This window comes from Panthera onca, chromosome D3, assembly GCF_046562875.1.
Source record: "Panthera onca isolate mPanOnc1 chromosome D3, mPanOnc1 haplotype 2, whole genome shotgun sequence".
In the NCBI taxonomy this organism is placed as follows: Eukaryota; Metazoa; Chordata; class Mammalia; order Carnivora; family Felidae; genus Panthera; species Panthera onca.
The window spans coordinates 85728566-85746690 of NC_138350.1; the positions used below are offsets into that span (position 1 = coordinate 85728566).

An 18125-nucleotide genomic window follows, 5' to 3' on the forward strand; every position below is an offset into this window, starting at 1 on the left:
TAAAATAAATCTGTCTTATTTGTCTTATCTGTAAAATTGTAATAGTGCCTTTCTCAGCATTGGTGTGAAAATTAAATGAGAAATGCGTGTAAATGAATGGGTTCAGTGCCTTGAATATAATGAGTGCTAATAGTAATAATTAGTTTAAAATATACTGTGATTAGTTAAAAGGAGTATTCTGGGTAATCAGTAACCTTTATGGAAGACTTGGTTTTTCTTGTTAAGGAAGCCCTGTGTGGGGAAAGGGCGTAAGACCAAAGGGACAAGAGAAATGAAAATAAAAGAGGAAAGACGAGACAAGGCCACAGAAGTTTAAATGGTGCCAGCTGCAGAATCGTAAGGGTTACAAACGTGAGCAGCCATTGAGCTGCCTGGCACTGGGTCAGCGCAGTCAGTCCGAGGGAGGCGGAGAACGCAGAGGTTCCGTGCGCTTGCAAAGCCCCAGGCTCTTGTGTTTCTGCTGTTTTAATCTTTTTAAAATCAACGTTAACAACCATCACACTGAAATGTTTTCTTCAAATTATTAAAAGGGCATCACACTTGGAGACTATGTTTGGGGAGCGGTGGCTGTGCCATTGTCCTTGGGAGCAGACTGTTGAGTAATAGAGAAGAAAGAAGGAAGAAAAGACGGAATATCTCTGAAGGCCTGGGAGACAAACCGTTATCCTGAAGACGTCACTATGCCATCCTGAAATTTTCCCGCAGGTAAATTTGGTCATCTTAAGGGGCATCAGTCTACATACAGCACTTGAGTGACAGCATGAGATCGTATTTAATACACACACTTGTGCTTAGGGTTTCCCTTTTAAGAGAACGAAAAGAATATATGGTTCCTATTAGAAGAGATTTCCATCAAAAACAATTTTAAGAGTTGAATGTTACTCTTTGGAACTATTTAGAAAAGGTGTGTTCATCAAGGACCCTAGGTGGCCTGCTCTTTGGCACTCCTGCTGGTGGCTTTTTCAGTGATTGGTGTTATTCTGGATACACCAATAACACGGGATGGTTGAAGCAACAGGGCTGATATGCCTGTAGCGTAAGGTGAATTCTCATTGGTAGACTTGTTACTTTGTATGATTTTCCTTTTGTGAATTTTGTTTTGGTGTTTATAGTAATGAGATGTTTCTTATTAAGGCTTAATTTTGATTTTAAAGGAAATATCTTCATTCTGTGACAATAGTCGTTTTCATCTGTTGACAATTGCTTTTGAAAGTGACAACCATATACTTAGGGAATAACATTATTACCAAATATCAGAGTGACAGAATGCGTAAGCGTGTAACATACATGGAATTGTATTAGGATTTTAGTAGTTTTGTATATTTGCGGAATTACTGCATTTTGTTGTTTTGTTTTTTTTTTAAGTTTATTTATTTTGAGAGAGAGCGCACACATGTGCACGAGTGGGGAAGAGGCAGAGAGAGAAGGAGAGAGAGGATCCCAAGCAGGCCCCACATTGTCAGTGCAGAGCCCGATGCGGGGCTTGAACTCACAGATCGTGAAATCATCCCTGAGCCGAGATCAAGAGTCAGACGCTTAACCCACTGAACTACCCAGGCACCCCTGCATTTTAGAATTAGAAGGAACCTTCTGATTATTGGTCAGCTTCATCTTTACACAGATGATGAGGAGACTGAGACTAATAGCAGTTAACTAATCTGCTCAAAGTCATGGACCACATTTCTAGCAGATTTCAGGAAGGATGGAGTCTGATGTCGGCGACTCTTCTCGTGGTTGATGCAGGATGTTTTCATTTGCTCTTAGGTGGTGGGGAGTTTGGATTGTGTCTTTGTGGATGATGTCACAGTTGAGCTGGCTCTGGTAAGGTGACCTTTGTTTGGGAGGAGCCCTGGGTGGTGGGGACGTTCTCTCAAACAGGGTGAACAGCAGGAGCTATAACATCAACGTAGAGATTCTTTTCTCCCTTTCCTAAGCAAGGTTACCTGTGTTCTGTTTCTTAGTTTGCTTCCTTGATTTGATGGAGCTCATTCTTCTAATAACTTCCTGAGAAAGGAGATGGGAGAGGTGTTTTTTTTTAATGACCTCGTGGGAAACCATGTATGTTTCACATAATCTGACTTCCAGTCTGGCTGCATACACAGTTCCGGGTGATGAGTTTAGTCAGGACGGAATGGGTGCTGCTGCAGTGACAGATGAACTCTGGGGTTCGCGTGTGTAAATACAGGCTGTTTCTTACTTTCCCCATGTCCGCACTGGGCCTGGGGCTCCTCTGCCGTTTTCCTTTGGACCCAGTCTGCTTTCGCCTGCGGTTCCCCGTTGATCACCCATGGCTCTGAGGCACCACAGCAGGTGCAAAGGGGAGCCGATGGGTCATATGCTGGCACTGAAATGTTTGGCCCAGAAGTGACACATGTCACTTTTCTCACACATTTACCAGAACCAGTCACATGGCCCTGCAAGGGTGCTGAGAAGTGTGGAGGTGCGCAGGAAGTCACTGGCTGTAAATGTGCGCCGTACTGAAAATAAATGTTCCCTTGGAATTTTGAAGACATTGCACCACCAGCTTCCAGTGTTACGGAGTTAGTTGCTATCTGTTTCCCAATCGTCTGTATGTATTTTTTTCCCTCTTTTTTGGGGAACTTTTGGTACCTTCTTATTATCTCCTCTCCTTCTAAATTTTAAAATTTCATTACGGTGTGCCTGATTATATTGTCTTTTCTTCTTTGGCTGTACAGAGCATCGCATGGATCCTTTCAGTCTGTAAGCTTGTGTTGTTTGGTTATGGGAAAATTTTTTAAATTTCTTTTATGATTTCTTCCCTTTCGTTTCCTTCTCTTGACTGAAGCTCTTCTTCATCAGATGTTGGACTTCCAGGATCGGTATATTGATTTTCTTAGTTTTTGCCTCAATTTTTTAAGCCAGAATAAAAATGACAACAGCAAACATAGATCTTTGGGCCTTCCTTAATTGTTAGTAGTTTGTAAAAAAATTCTCAAAGGGTCTAATCTACTGGATACTTTAACCAGTGAGGCCTTACTTTGTCATAGGCAGTGAACACAGTGAAATTTTGTAGGGAATTGACAGAGATTTTAACTTTTTAATGTGTACTTTAAATGTATAAATGTATACCTTAAAAATTTAATCTGTATATACCTATAGACAGTGATGAACGGGTGTAGAGGTGTGCTACTTTTTTTAAAGATTTTATTTTTAAGTAATCCGTAACCCAACATGGGGCTCGAACTCACGACCCGACCCCAAGATGAAGCGTTGTATGCTCCATCCAGGCACCCCGAGTGTGCTACTTAAAAAATTTTTAAATACTAAAATCTGAATTACAAAATTAAAGAAGAGTGAATTTGCTTCATTAATCAGTTCTTAGGAGCCAGTTCGTTAGCATTTTAAATGATTGAATTTATGAACATTTTCATATTCAACTTAATAGAAATATGTTTGACACAGTTAAAAAGATGCTTTGAAATGCTCATGGAAAATTTGTTCCCTGCAGGTTAAATTTCTAAGTCTCTGCATATTTTTACTTCCATTGAATCAGGTACTTTTAGGGGTGGATGTGCTTTAGAGGTCAACCTCTTTATTTCATGTGGGAAAACAGACTCAGGGAGGAGATTCACTCAGTGTCACACAGCAGACTGGTTCTAGTGCTGCCCTCTAGTTTTGTGTCAATAGCCTATAAAGTGGGAGCGTATTGGGGCGCCCCGGGTGGCTCAGTCGGTTAAGGGTTCGACTTTGGCTCAAGTCGCGATCTCGCGGTTCGTGGGGTCCGCGTCGGGCTCTGTGCTCACCGCTCGGAGCCTGGAGCCTGCTTCGGATTCTGTGTCTCCTCTCTCTTCCCCTCCCCCACTTGTGCGCTCGCTCGTGCGCTCTCTCTCTCTCTCTTTAAAAAATAAATAGATGTAAAGTGGGAGTTTATCACTTGAAAATTTACTAGAGCTTCTTAACTCACTAAATTTGAAATTATATGGCAACTTTAAGTCCATTTTTCTTAACTTTGTTACCTTTAAATTTCTTTACCTTTGTAACCATGTAAATATTCGTGTTACTTTTTAAAATGAAGCTCATTGTGTAAGATCTAGAGGCCCTGAAAGAAGTCAAAGCAGTTCTCGTAACGACTTTTCATTTATCTTTATTTACACGTAGTCGTGAAGAACTGACGAGTAGGAAATCTCACCCTGTGCTCAAGCCGGCAAGTTAGCCTTGATGGGTGCTGCCGCAGGACATGATGCTCCTGGGTCAGAGATACAGGACTTCATTACGCAGGTGCGGCACTGTCAGCCTTCGTGCCAAGTCCCCACGCACCAGGGCTGTGTTGGGAAGGGAATGTCGGGGCAGAGGAGAAAGCAGGAGACGAGTTGGGTGGCAGTTAAGTAACGTGGACAAGACGGACTAGTAGCGTGGAGCAGTGTGGCGGTAACAGGTGATCGGACTCTGCGTACATTTCGAAAGTAGCTGAGACGCGACCCTGGATGCGGTGTGCGAGGAGAGCCCCGGATGGTTGTGGACGTTTTCATCTGAGCGGTCGGAAGGATGGAGTCACCGCAGACCAGAGAGGGAAAGGCTGCAAGCAGAGCAGATCTGGGGCTGGGACCGGAAAGAGCCAGAGTGTATTTTGGAACATGTTACCTTGGATATCCCTAAGTCAGTGAATGGCAGTGTCGAGGAGGGAGCTGCCCGAAACCAGGCTGAATAAAGATGCAGATTCGGGAGTGGAGGACACAGCGGTGGTGTTTCGGGCGTGAGGGTGAGCGACGTCACTGTGGGGCGTGAGTGAAGAGATTGGAGGCACAGCGGTCTAAGTAGGACTGATGAGAGCATCTCAGGTCGGGACTGAGGACGGGTACTGGCTTGGCAGTGGGGACGTCATGGGTGGCGGTGACCAGAGCAGTTTCCGTGTGATGTGCTAGAGGTCTGTGGTGTGGGCAGAAGGGAAGATGGGAGAAAGGGAATAGTAGGCCTCGTGTGCCTGTTTTCCCAAGGTGTTTTGTGGCAAAGGGGATTAAAGAGATGGGACCACAGCTGGCGGAGAAAGGAGGGTCAGGACAAGTGTGCTTGTACAGGTATATGGGAAATGTCGTTTTAGGAGCGATCCGGTAGAGCGGGGAAATGGTTGGGAGGTGAGGGAGGTCTGGTCCATGGTGGGTGGGGGGGGGGCTTTGGAGAGGTGTGTGGGTCGGTAAAGTAACAGGATGGTTCTGTCCGATTTTCTCCTCACGTCCTCAGTGTTCTCAGTGTTCTCAGTGAAGTAGGAAGCTGGGCCATCGGCCGAGACTAAAGATGGAGGAGTAAGCGTTAAAGGTGTGAGGAAAGATGTGGGCTGGTTGGTGGGGGGCCGAGTAGAAATGCGGTGTGATTTCCAGGCGGCATTAAGGCGCCACCTGGGAGGTTCACGGTCAGGACTGTGCAGTGGGGCCCGGCAGAGTGGCTTCGTGTTTCTCCAGCCACGTTTCCCTGTCAGGCGTGGTGTGGGCGGAGCTGCATGTCGCCAGTGCCGCCTCTGGCCAGGCGAGCGTTTCAGAGTGAGCGTGGGGAAGGGACTTGAGGGTATATCCTACGAGGGACTGTGATTTAGCGGGGAATGTAAACCGAGCAAGGAGTCAAGAGGGTCATTGAAACGCTGGTGGCTTTATTGCTCGTTCCGAGTTCATAGTCTATACTAAGTCTGTGTTAATTAACTCTGCAAAGCTTAGATTGACTATTTCAGGCCAGACCCTGTATGCACTCATCACAATTAAATGTCAGATTGGCAGAAACTTGTTTTCGGTGGGATGAGGAGAAAGAGAAGGCTGCCTGGGTTCTAATGAAAGAAAAATAATATAATATTCTTACCTGTTGATTTATGTTTTTGTACAGTCATGGCCAAACTGAAAGACAAGAAAAGGCCTTGCATTTTACTCACCATACCCTTTAAAAAAGTAAGTTAAGAACGAACAAACTCACAGACTTTATTCTTTAAAAAAATTTTTTTGTTGTTTTTTTTATTTTTGAGAGAGACAAAGACAGAGTGTGAGCAGGGGAGGGTCAGAGAGAGGGAGACACAGAATCCGAAGCGGGCTCCAGGCTCCGAGCTGTCAGCACAGAGCCCGATGCGGGGCTCGAACCCACGGACCGCGAGATCACAACCTGAGCCGAAGTCGGGACGCCCAACCGACTGAGCCACCCAGGCGCCCCGAGACCTTATTCTTTTAAAAATTCTATATTCGTTATAGAATATTTTGAAAATAAAGTATTGAAAACAGTATTTACAGAGCATTCTGTGCTCCAGATGGCTGTTCTGCTCTATTTCTTTCTGGTCTGCTGTTCCCCCCTATTCTTTCTACATAATCGAGACCACACTGTACATATGATTTTGTTTCCTGTGTTTTTGCACTTAACAAATGAACAATATGAACTTCTCCCTCATGTTATTTATAACCCTGTATAAATTCAATGTTAGCGGTTCCCTAAAGTTCCATTGTGTAGATGTGCTAGAATTTTGTTTACAGTTCTCACACTGTTGGAAATTAGAATGTTTCTGATTCTTAAAATCTATTTTTTATCATATATAATAATGCAGGAGACATTGTTATGCTTTGGTTTTATGTTATTTCTAGAAGAGTTATAAAAACGGCATTATGGTGTCAAAGAGGATGAATACTTTTTTTGAAGTTTATTCTGAGAGAGAGACTGTGGGAGCGAGCAGGGGAGGGGGAGAGAGAGAGAGAGAGAGAGAGAGAGAGGAAGAGAGAGTCCCATGCAGGCTCCGCGCTGTCAGCACAGAGCCCAGTGGTGGGTCTCGAATTCATGAAACTGAGAGATCGTGACCTGAGCCAAAATCAAGAGTCGGACACTTAACTGACTGAGCCACCCAGGCACCCCCAAAGAAGATAAATATTTTTAAGAGTTGCATAAACCAAGTTTTTTTTTTTACAACTATATTAAGACATTTTCAAGTGATAAATATCATCATTTAGAAAAACGTTTGCTGATATGAGTTGTGAAAGGTCATTACTATTTTAATTTGCATTTCGTTGATTCTTATCAGGGTCAGTATTTTTTTGTGCACATGTTGAGCCAGTTGGTTGTCCGTGTGGAAAAACGCAAATTAATCCTTTCTATAAATCAATACTAGATTAATCAAGGATGTACACGTGAAAAGCAAAACTTCAGTACTTTTATAAGAAATACAGAAAGAGTGTATGATTTCAGTACTGGAAGGATTTCTTAAGACAACAAAAGGGGCACATGATGAAAGAAGCCAGACCCAGGCAACTGAAGTAAAATGAGGAACTTCCTCATGGTGCCACAAAAAGAAGAAAGTCAAGATACAAGTTACTGTACAGCTGTAGGAAAAAGAAGGTAGACGGTTCATACGAACTGATGCGGACTGATTTCTAGGTGTCTGAAATGTACCTGCTGTGTCTTAAATCTTTTTGTTCTGTGTATTTAATCCCTCGTTTAATCATTTTCCTCACAATAAAGAAAACAGAAAAATGTTTGAACGTCACACCATTTTGTATTCCCACCAGCGTGGTTCCAGTTTCTCTACATATTTGCTTACAATGTGTGTGGTATCACTGTGGCTTTAATTTACGTTTTCTTAATGACCAGTAACATTAAGCACCTCTTCATGTGCTTATTAGCCATTTGTACGTCTTTGATCTGATCCTGTCTTCTGTTCATTTAAAATTTTTTTTTTTTTTAAGGTTTATTCATTTTTGAGAGATGGAGAGTGACAGCACAAGTGGAGGAGGGACAGAGAGAGGGAGACACGGAATCCGAAGCAGGCTCTAGGCTCTGAGCTGTTGGGGCCCAAACTCACAGACCTGAGAGCATGAGATCATGACCTGAGCCAAAGTCAGACGCTTAACTGACTGAGCCACCCTGGTGCCCCTCTTCCGTCCATTTAAAGCATCGGTTGTCTTGTTCAGTTAAAGAGTTCTTTATCTGGGTGCATGTGCTTTATCAGATATGTGATACACAAATATGTTTTCCTGGTCTGTGACTTGCTCTCTCTTGATGTGTTTTGGAGCGTAAAAGTTTATAATTTGAACGAAGTCCTGAAGTTGAGTAGTTTTCATGAAGTAGGTTTCTTGGTTGCACGCTGTTCGACCAGCGTGATGGAGAGAGGATTTATCAGCCTTCTCGTTCTGTCATGCCGAGAGAATACTTGCTTGACTCCCGTTTCCAGATGAGGAAACTGAAGCGCCGATGTCCCGGTCATTAGGAAACGCTGGCTGTGATTTGAACTCAGACAGTGTGGCCCTGCGATCCGTGCTCTGTGTCGCTAGGCACCCGTCCCTGGTGTTATGCTAATACAGTCAGAAAAGGTGGATGTTTCTAGATGATGCACCCCGTGTCAGCGCTTGTCTGTTACTTGGCCCCTTCCCTGTGACTTTGGGCAAATTGTTAAACTTCCTAAGGGTTGGCTTGCCCTTCTATAAAATGGACATGAAGATAGTACCTTGCAGATAGAGCTCTTGTGAGGATTCACGAAGACTAACGTGCATCTTTAAGGACGAAGTCACCTCCGTATGGGCGGCGGATGTGCTGGTATTGCTAATGGAAGTCCTTTGGGAGCAGAGGTGCTGAGAGTGGTGGCAGGACCGGCTCCTCTCCTTCCCGGGTGTCCTCTGGACGCGGACGGACATAACTTCCTCCGCAGCCTCAGTCTTCTGCAGATGTCTGTTTGCTTACCTTCTGGACTAGAATCCAAGGGTCCTGGAGGGGAAGGACTTCATCTGTCATCCCCGTGTTTTTACTAGGGCTGGAGGCTAATCTCCTTAGACTTTTCAAGCAGGTGCCGTGTTCTATCAGTGTCAAGACAAGGATGTCACCTGGAGTGATCAATGAGGCAGAAGAGGGAGGCACAGAGATGGGCGTAAGTTAAGGAAACTTAGAGAAATCCTCGTGAACGATGAGAATCTGAGCAGCACTTGCTGTATGGGGCGAACCCCAGGGGGGCATGGTTGTCAGGTGTCGGGGATTGGGGCTGGATGAGGTATCCGTTCCTGGTATCTGTAGGGAGCAGAGCCACTGGAAGGGTCCCGTGGTGAATAGGGAAGCAAAAAGACTGAAATGTGAGAGTGAGGTACACGGAATGACACAGGGCATGAAGGGGAGGAATTTGCATCTTGAGATTAGCAGCTAGGGAGAATGGAGAACGGTTTGGGAAGATTTAGGGAAAGATGGATGAGGAACACTGTGAGACCTTTGACCCTGAGGGCATCAGAGCCCTGCTTTTCTTGCTAAGAGGTTACTGAAACACACAAGTACATATTCTTTTCCCTAGACAGACTATTGTCTGTTAATTTAAATTTTTTAAGAGAGAAAGGGAGAGAATTGTAAGCAGGCTGCACACTCAGCGCAGAGCCCCATGTGGGGCTTGAACCCATGAACTGTGATACCATGACCTGAGCTAAAATCAAGAGCTGGCTACTTAACTGACTTAGCCACCCAGGTGCCCCCAATTTTTTTTTTTTTTTTTTTTTTTTTTTTTTTTAGAGCAAGCAAATGGAGAAGGGCAGGGGGGGAAAAAGACAGAGAGGGAGAGAGAGAGAACATCTTAAGCATGTTCCATGCTGAGCATGAGCCCAACGTGGGCCGGATCCCACAATCCTGGGATCATAACCTGAGCCAAAATCAAGAGTCGGACACTCAGCCGAGCCCCCCCAGGAGCCCCCAGGCCTGTTTTCTCAGTGTGCAGCATGGTGGTGGTGGTTTTGTAGGAAAGTGAAATGCGCTTACTGGGTACAGAAAGATCTAATGCAGGATTCCCCTACTGTCTGAAAGCAGAGCATTCCTACGAAACCTTTTGTAAGCCAAAATGGTGCAAACTGAAGAAGCAGGTATCATTAATTTATATGGAAAATGTTTTGAGCATTTCCAGACCCCAAAAATAACCTTTTACTTCTCCGATACCTTAGAACACATCTTGCAAACAGATGCACAAAATAAATCGAGATAAAGCACACGTGCTCGCACAGTTCACAGCTCTGGCAGCTGGATGCTGAGATGCTGAGTGTGTTTCCCGGGGTTCCCGGGGAAGGAGCTGGGTGGCTCCGCTCCTACCGCCTCTGTACCGGCCCGCTGCAGAACACACACCGAATGCTAGTTTTGCTTTTCGCCTTTTCCGCAAAAGCAGAAATGCTCTCTGGGTTTCTTCCAGTCGGCAAAAGCAGGTACTGATGTAGGTCTTTTTGTGAAAGCAGCATGGCCTAAGGCACAGTTTGAAAGCGGAGGATACCTGGGTAGAAAACGGCGCTCTCTTGGCCTTCCTGACCCTGTCCCTGGTCACTAGAGGTGTAATCATCGATATGTGGATGTTCTTTGAGAGATTCACTCCGTGTACGTAGGCATATAAACACGTGCACACCGGGACCGTGCACGTTAGCGTTTCACTTTGCAGCTTGCCCTCCACCAGCCGTGTATCTTGGGCCTCTTTGTTTATCTGCATAATACTCCATCGTACTGCTGGGTTATAACTTACTAAACCAGTCCGCTGATTTTCGATGTATATTATTCTTGTTACCTGGTCTCTAGGCTAACTAACTCCGCATTTTTGCCAAAATAAATTATTCCATAAATGTCTGCATAGTGATTAAATGGGCTCATTCTGTAGAATCCGTTCTGTGATCTTAGGCATGTCCCTTAATCTCTGCCTCAGCTTCCCCATCCATAGAGTGGGTTTATTATTGTTTTTACTACTACTCTTAGCTGCAAACACCTGTGTGGCCTGATATGTGCTAAGTGGTGTTGTAAGGACACATTTAAACCTCACAGCATCCAACTTGAGTGGAAGACACTGTTATTTCTAAGATCACACACTGTTAAACGGTGGAGCCAGGAAGTATGTGAGTCGCGCGTTCAGGTTCCACAGGAGTGCTTTCCACTCTGTGACACTGCTTCCTGCGCGGTACTGGGATTACAGGGTTAGAAGGGTTAAATGGGATGCACTATATTCTGAAGGCTTAAACCAAAGCCTGGCATGTATCAGGCCAATATGTGGTCTGTACTTACCAGTACTGGGTACATGATCAAGTAATGCTAGCTTTTGAAAAGATTTAATGCTGTAGGGAACATCAGTTTCCATATGTCCTTGCTTTGGCATGAGTATATATTGAAAACGCAAATTCCTAATCACGTAATTACTTGGTTAAAGCATATGTGAATTTAAAATTTGATAAACATTTTCAAATAATTCTCCACAAATTGTGCCAGTTTAAACTTCAACAGTAAGTAAGTGCTCAGTTTTTCATACCCTTGCCAACATTGTTACTGATGTACCTTTTTTCAGACTCAGCGGTAAAATATATTACCTCGTTTTTTTTAAATTTCCTTTTCAGTGGCTTTAAAAGAAAAATGTTTATTTACTTACTTTTGAGAGAGAGAGCATGAGTGGTTAAGGGGCAGAGAGAGAGGGAGAGAGAGAATACCAAGCAGGCTCCACACTGTTAGTGCAGACCCCAATGCGGGGCTTGATCCCACGAACCGTGAGATCATGACCAGAGCTGAAATCAAGAATTAAATGCTTAAGTGACTGAGCCACGCAGGTGCCCATCTTTCAGTGGATTTTTAAAGTTGAGATTGAATATACCTACAGTTAAAGTCTGTGGAGTTTTAACAAGTGTATTCAGTTATGTAACCATGGCAATCAAGATACGGAATAGTTCCCAGGACCCCAGATTTCTTTAATTTCTTTGTTAGGAATGAATGGAGGCTCCTCTAGGATGGTGATGGGTCACTTGAATTTGTTTTCTTTCCCTCTCCCTCCCCCTCTCCCTCCCCCTCTTCCCCCTCCCTCTCCCCTCCCTCTTCATATCTCGTTTTCTTGCCATTCTTACTTCTGTTATTCTTTTTTTGTGAACTGTTCTTTTGTATATTATGCCCATTTGCTTACAGGATAATGTGCCTTTCTCGTACTGATTTCTAAGAGCACAGTCTGAGTTACAGAAATTAGTTCTTTGTCATGTGTTTGCAGTTTTCCTCCAGTTTATCTTTGGGCTTTAATTATGCCATTCTTTTGGCTGTCCAGAAATTTATAAATTTTGCGTTGTTAGATTGTCAATCTTTTCCTCTACGGTTTCAAGGTTTTATGTTATGCATAGAAAGGCTTTCTGCAGTGCTGAGATTTTCAAAAAGAGTTTTCTCCAACTTTTGTATTATTTTTATTTGTAATTTGATCCTTCTGCACAGTATTTTTGTATCAGAAAATAAATGCCTTGCTTTTTCCACCACTTCCAAATGGTTATCCAACCTGTTTGTCATCATTTCTTGGATAATCCGTCTTCCCCCAAAAGTGTCACATGTTCTCTTGGCCACATACTCTTTTCATCTGTGTCTTGGCCTATTTCTTGGCTTTCTAGTCTTTTTTTCCCTCCCAGTGGTAAGCTATCTCATTCTCCCTCAGTTGTTCCTTTAGATTTTTTCTTAATCTTTTCATTGTTCATATGTCCAAGTTTATTTCAATATCATTTTGTCTGGTTTCTTGCAAAAATACCATTGATGTTTCTGTGGGATCTTGAGTTAATGTTTTGACAGGATTTAATTGTTTTTACCTACGAACAAGATGTGTCTATGTATTTGAGTCTCTTATGATCCTCTGAGGAGTTTTAAAGTTTTTCATGTAGTTCTGGACATTGTTTAAAAATTAATTGAATCTTTTTTGAAACTATTATAAATAGAATCTAGTCTTTTATTATGTTGGCTTACTAGCTTTTTAAAAGCAAAGATTTACTAGTGGTTTTTACATCATAAATTGTGTAAGCAGTTGGTGGAGTGAGGTTTTTTTTCCCTCTTTTTTCCGCTCTTGGCTGTTCAGCCACATGTGTTATATTCTAGGTGTTCAGTCATGCCATCTGTAAATAATGCCAACTTGTCTCCTCCTTTCCAATATTTATACTTCCTTCTTACCCTTATCTAATTAATTAGGTAATATGTTGGAAATAATGCTAAATAACACTTGATAATTGGCATCCTTGTTGGCTTTCAGTGTTTCTTTTTTACTCATGTGAATCTTAGTTTTGTTATATATAGCATGTTAAATGTCCATCTACTTCTGTTTGAAGGAGTGTTTTTGAGGGGGTTCGGGTTGATGTCATTTTTTTCTGATCCATTTTGTGATTTATAGCTGTGGTCATATGATTTTGCTCCTTTGCTCTATGGTAAATTATAAATTTGTAAGTTCTCAGCCGTGCTGGCAGTCCTGAGATGCGCCTTACCTAGTTGAATCCTTTCCCTCGACACCCCGTTTTTTGCTGATATTTGAGATTTGTTTTTCAGGGACGCCTTGGGGGCTCAGTTGGTTAAGCATCTGACTCTTGATCTCACCTCAGGTCATGATCTCACAGTTCGTGGGATCAAGCCCCAGGTTGGGCTCTGCACTGACAGTGCTGAGCCTGCTTGGGATTTTCTCTCCCCCTCTCTGCCTGCCCCCTCTATCCGAATAAATAAATACAAAAAAAAAGTTTTATATATCAGCATTCATCAGTGAGATCAGTGGGTGTTTCTGGTTTTGTTTTTCACTTTTTTTTAATGTGTTGTCTTTGTCCAGTGGTGATATTAATGTTCTTTGGCTTCAGAAATAAATTTGGGAGGTTTCTTTTTCTATGTCCTGACGTAGTTTAGTGAGTATTTAATGTCTTTATTGACTTGTCCCTTTTTCTCCCTGAAGAAAGAGAGGGCCTTCGTAGTTCTTTGAGAACTTTCTCAAGTTCTTTGACAGCTTTTAGCCTCTTTTGGATTCCTATCTCTTCTAGTGCAAATTTTGGTAATATATATGTTTTGCTGCAAAATTAGCCATTTTATCTGAGTTTCCAATTTTTACTGAGTTTTCAAAGTACTCTTAACATATCTTGATTTCTCACAGATCTGTAGTTACTACTGTCTTCATTTTAATATTCATATAATGTGTTTTTCCCTTTTCCTTGACTACAGCAGCCAGTTTTTCACCAACTTTTTGTTGTTTAATCAAAGAATCAACTCTTGTTTACTACTACTTTTTATTTTCTATTTCATTAATTTGCGTTTTCTTTTTTTTTTTTTGTGGCTCAAACTGCTGGTTCCCTGAATTGAATGCATAGTTTGTTTCTTATGATTCCTTACTGTTTAGTTTTGTAAATGTTTAAAACTTCTTTGAAGTTTTCTGTGAGCACAGTTTTAGGGTCTTTCAGAATCGCATCGATTTCGATCTGTAGCATTTTCATTATGTTTATGAAGAGTATGCCATTTTTGTTCTCATTGAGATTTCTTCTTTGATTCAAGAGAATGTTGGGTAATTTTTACTTATTTTTTCTGCTTTCCTTTTCAGTTTTATTGTCTAGTAAAGTGGCTAGTAGTCACTTGCCGAGGTATTTCTGATTTTTTAATTTGCCAACATTTTCAGTGTGGCCCACTCTGTTGTTACATTTAGTAACAATTCCATAAGTTCTTGAAAAGGAGATATATTCTCACTTTTTAGAGGATAGAATCCCAATAGAAAAAGTAATTATGTAATTTAAATCTATATCCTTCATTTTTGTTTATTTTATTTTCTTGGGCCGAAAGAGATACTTTAATGCTGTTCCATTTTGTGTGTAAAGATTTTTGGCACTTTTATTTTCTTTGTGGATTATACCTTATGTAATGTGCCCTGTTTTATTTTTGTATGACGATTTTTCTTGAACGTAACGCTGTCTTATGTTATTATTGTTACCCTAGCTTTCTTATTGATAGCATTTTCCTTTTTCATTCTTTTCTGTTAGAATATTTTTCCTGAAGCAGTTAGGATTGGCGTTTGTCAGTTCATTGGAAAACTTCACTGACGTATGGATCCATGTACTTTTAGACATTTTATTGTATTTTTAAAGTTTATTTGGGCTGGGTGGGGGGGGGAGCGCAAGTTGGGGAGGGGTAGAGAGAGCATCCCAGGAGGCTGGGCACTGTCAGCACGGAGTCCAGTGTGGGGCTTCAGCTCACAAACCAGGAGCTCGTGACCTGAGCTGAAATCAGGTGTTGGTTGCTTAACTGAGTGGGCCACCCGGGTGCCCCTAAACATTTTATTTTGAATTCAGACAAGCAGATATACACTCTTTCATTAATGTCCATATGTGGGACCAGTGTTTTTCTGTATCTGTTGACTGAACTCTGTCAGCCTGAATTATGTAGAATCTGTCCTTAAATAATGCATTATATGTTAGTTTCCAATTTGGCACTTCGAAAGGTAGAATTAGAAGTTAATTACATTTGAAAAGCAATCTTTGTTCTGCTCAGGTCTGATCTCAGGGTCCTGAGATCCAGCCAGGTATTGGGGTCCGATGGCACAGAGCCTGTTTAGCATTCTCTCTTTCCCTCTGCCCGTCCCCCACTTGCGCTCTTCCTGGGGCTCACGCGGGCTTGCTCTCTCTCTCTGTCTCTCTGTCTCTCAAAAGAAAAAAAAAAGGAAAGCAATCTTTTTTTTTTTTAATGTTTATTTATTTTTGAGAGAGGAGAGACAGAGCGTGAGCAGGGGAGGGGCAAAGAGAGGGAGACACAGAATCCGAAGCAGGCTCCAGGCTCCGAGCTGTCAGCACAGAGCCTGATCCGGGGCTCGAATTCCCGAACTGTGAGATCATGACCTGAGCTGAAGTCAGATGCCTAACCGTCTAACCGACTGAGACACCCAGGCACCCCAGGAAAGCAATCTTTGTACAAAGGGCTAGATTTGTTTAGAGTAATTTTTTCTAGGCTTTTGGAGTGGTTTCGTTTACACTTAAGTCTGCAGAAGATTTTTTTTTTTAACCAGCTGCATTTATTTAGTGTTTACAAATCAATTGACTGTTTTCATAGGAAGAACTTTAAAACAGAATTTGTTTACATGCTTAAAACATGCAGTGAATTTAAATTCAGAAAAATTAGGGTGCACATCAGCCATGTCCAGGTACTATTTTAGGTACTGGGGATATAACTGTTGACAAAGACTGATCGCATTCCCGATCTCAAATAGAATGTGAGTAAATATAATTCAGCTGATAGTATAGAATGATCACAGGAATGCTGAAGAAGAGGATAGTTTAATAGAGGTGGCTAATAGAGATTTTACCATATTTTGAAACTTTCTGAGATGGTTGTTTTTAATGTGTTTCTATATATGACTGGATTTTTAAAAATATTTCTTTTTTGTTTTATTTTATTTATTTTTTATTTTGAGAGAGAGAAATAATCTTAAGCAGGCTCCACGCTCAGCCGGAGCCTCACATGGGGTTTGATCTCATGAGCCTGGAATCCTGACCTGAGCTGAAATCAAGAGTTGGACACTCAACTGAATGAGCCACCCTGGTGCCCCTGGATTTTTAAAATCAGATCTGAAAATCTTTTTTCTAATAGTTGAGTTTATCCCACTCATACTTAATGGCATAACCAACACTGAGACCTAAATTCTATCATATTTCATGTTATATTGGCCATTGCCCTTATTTTCTCTTTTATTATATAGTCTATTTTCCTTACTTTCTACTTCTATCTGGAAACTTTTTTATAAAGTTAATGGCAAGTAGTGTAGATTCAGGAACAATGGAGAAGAATCCAAGGACCTGCAGTGGAAAGTCATGAACCATGGCTTGCTAAGAAACTGGCAACCTTTAGGGCAGAGAGATATTTACAACAGTGAAACTCTTTATCTTGCTAATGTTTTGTGTGGATGCCTTGCTTCCATTAAAGTCTTTTTGTTCTTGTAAGCTGGTAGCTCCAAGTATGGTTTGTGGATCCTCTTTGATAATAATGCTAAAACATTATTTGCCTCTTTCACTGCATTGCCATTTTTACCAAGGGGGCAAAAACAATGGTGGGTAAAACTGAAGGTGCCTTTCCACGGACAAGGAGTGGCACCAACTGTTGTGATGGAATTAAACTTCCATAGGAGTTTTTTGGTTTTTTTTAAAGAAAGTAATGATTTTTAAAATTTTTAAAATATTTTTATTTATTTTTTGAGAGAGAATATGCTAGCAGGGAGAGGGGCAGAAGGAGAGAGAGAGAGAGAGAGAGAATGAGAGAGAATGAATGCGGGGTTTGATCTCAAAACCCTGGGATCATGATCCGAGCTGAAGTCAAGAAGTCAAGAGTTGGGTGCTCAACTACCTGAGCCACCGAGATGCCCCTTTCATAGCAGTTTTATATTCCTTACTTCTAGACATTTGTGGTAAAAAGAAAATTACAGTTACATTTAAGAATGTCACTGATGAAGCTGTAAAAATGACTGCATTTATTGAATCTTGACCCTGTGTACACATCTTTTCAGAATGCTTATGATGAGATGCAGACGTGTAGAACATGTTCTCTTCCACATGCTGACCGAAGAAGGGAGCCTTGTGCTGTTGTTGTAGTTGCTGAGATAGCTCCTGTTTCGTGAAACACCACGTTTACCTGGCTGGCTCAGTCGGTGGTACGTTGGACTCTTGATCTCGGAGTCATGAGTTCAAGCCCCATATTGGGCGTAGAGCTTACTTTAAAAATAAAACAAACATTAACAAGAGAATAGTTGATGCCGAGATCCAGCCCCAGCAGGTCCAGGGGTTCCCGAAGGGTGAGAGGCGTCGGCGAAAATAACAAATGGACACAGACAAGAGCAGTGGGTTCGACTGGCTGCTTTACTGTGGCAAACGTGGCATTATATTTGTTAGCAGTTTCCTTGTCGCGTGCATCACCTATGCTTCTCGGCTTTACCTAATTCTAAAAACGTTCCTTTGTGTAATCACCCATTAAGGAACCTCATGGTTATTTCTTTGTAACGTTTCCTCCTGCCTTTTTGCTTATTGATTAACTTCTTCATACTACTTTCATTACGTATCTACGTTTATTTATAGTTTTATAAAGCGTTTGCTTCGCTATTTTCATGAAAGGTCATCTAGCTCTCAACACCTCAAGTGGAACATTTACAGGGACATGACTTCTTAATTGTTCCTTTGAACCATTTGCGGTACAAGGAACAAAAGTATTCGCTTTGGTCTGGAGTGCCGGGAGGGAGCCAAGAGGGCCCTAGGAACCCACTCCTTATGCGCTCCCAGAGAGACAGTGTATACCTAGGAACTAATGAACCATTCTGTACCTTAACCCACCGGGTCCAGTTATGCTCTGGAATGCCTCCTGGGGGCCAATTGGGCCTAGGGGTTTGAGTAACTTCTACCCATAGAGAGATTGCTTTGTTGCCAGAGTGGGGC

General features: G+C 42.1%; 1 protein-coding gene across 6 annotated transcripts in view; it reads left to right on the plus strand.

Annotated features, from left to right (window-relative positions):
- The window catches only part of SOCS6 (suppressor of cytokine signaling 6), a 39360-nt gene that overhangs the window by 4929 nt on the left and 16306 nt on the right, over nt 1–18125 (plus strand). For 4 of the 6 annotated variants that reach the window (XM_060614072.2, XM_060614073.3, XM_060614074.2 and 1 more), the window contains exon 2: nt 531–705. The exons of 1 other annotated variant lie outside the window; for it this stretch is intronic. The gene's annotated coding sequence lies outside the window, so the exon portion shown is untranslated. Of the gene's footprint in view, nt 1–530; nt 706–4119; nt 4240–18125 lie in introns of all 6 variants that reach the window. One more of the 6 variants, XM_060614076.2, reaches the window with a different exon arrangement.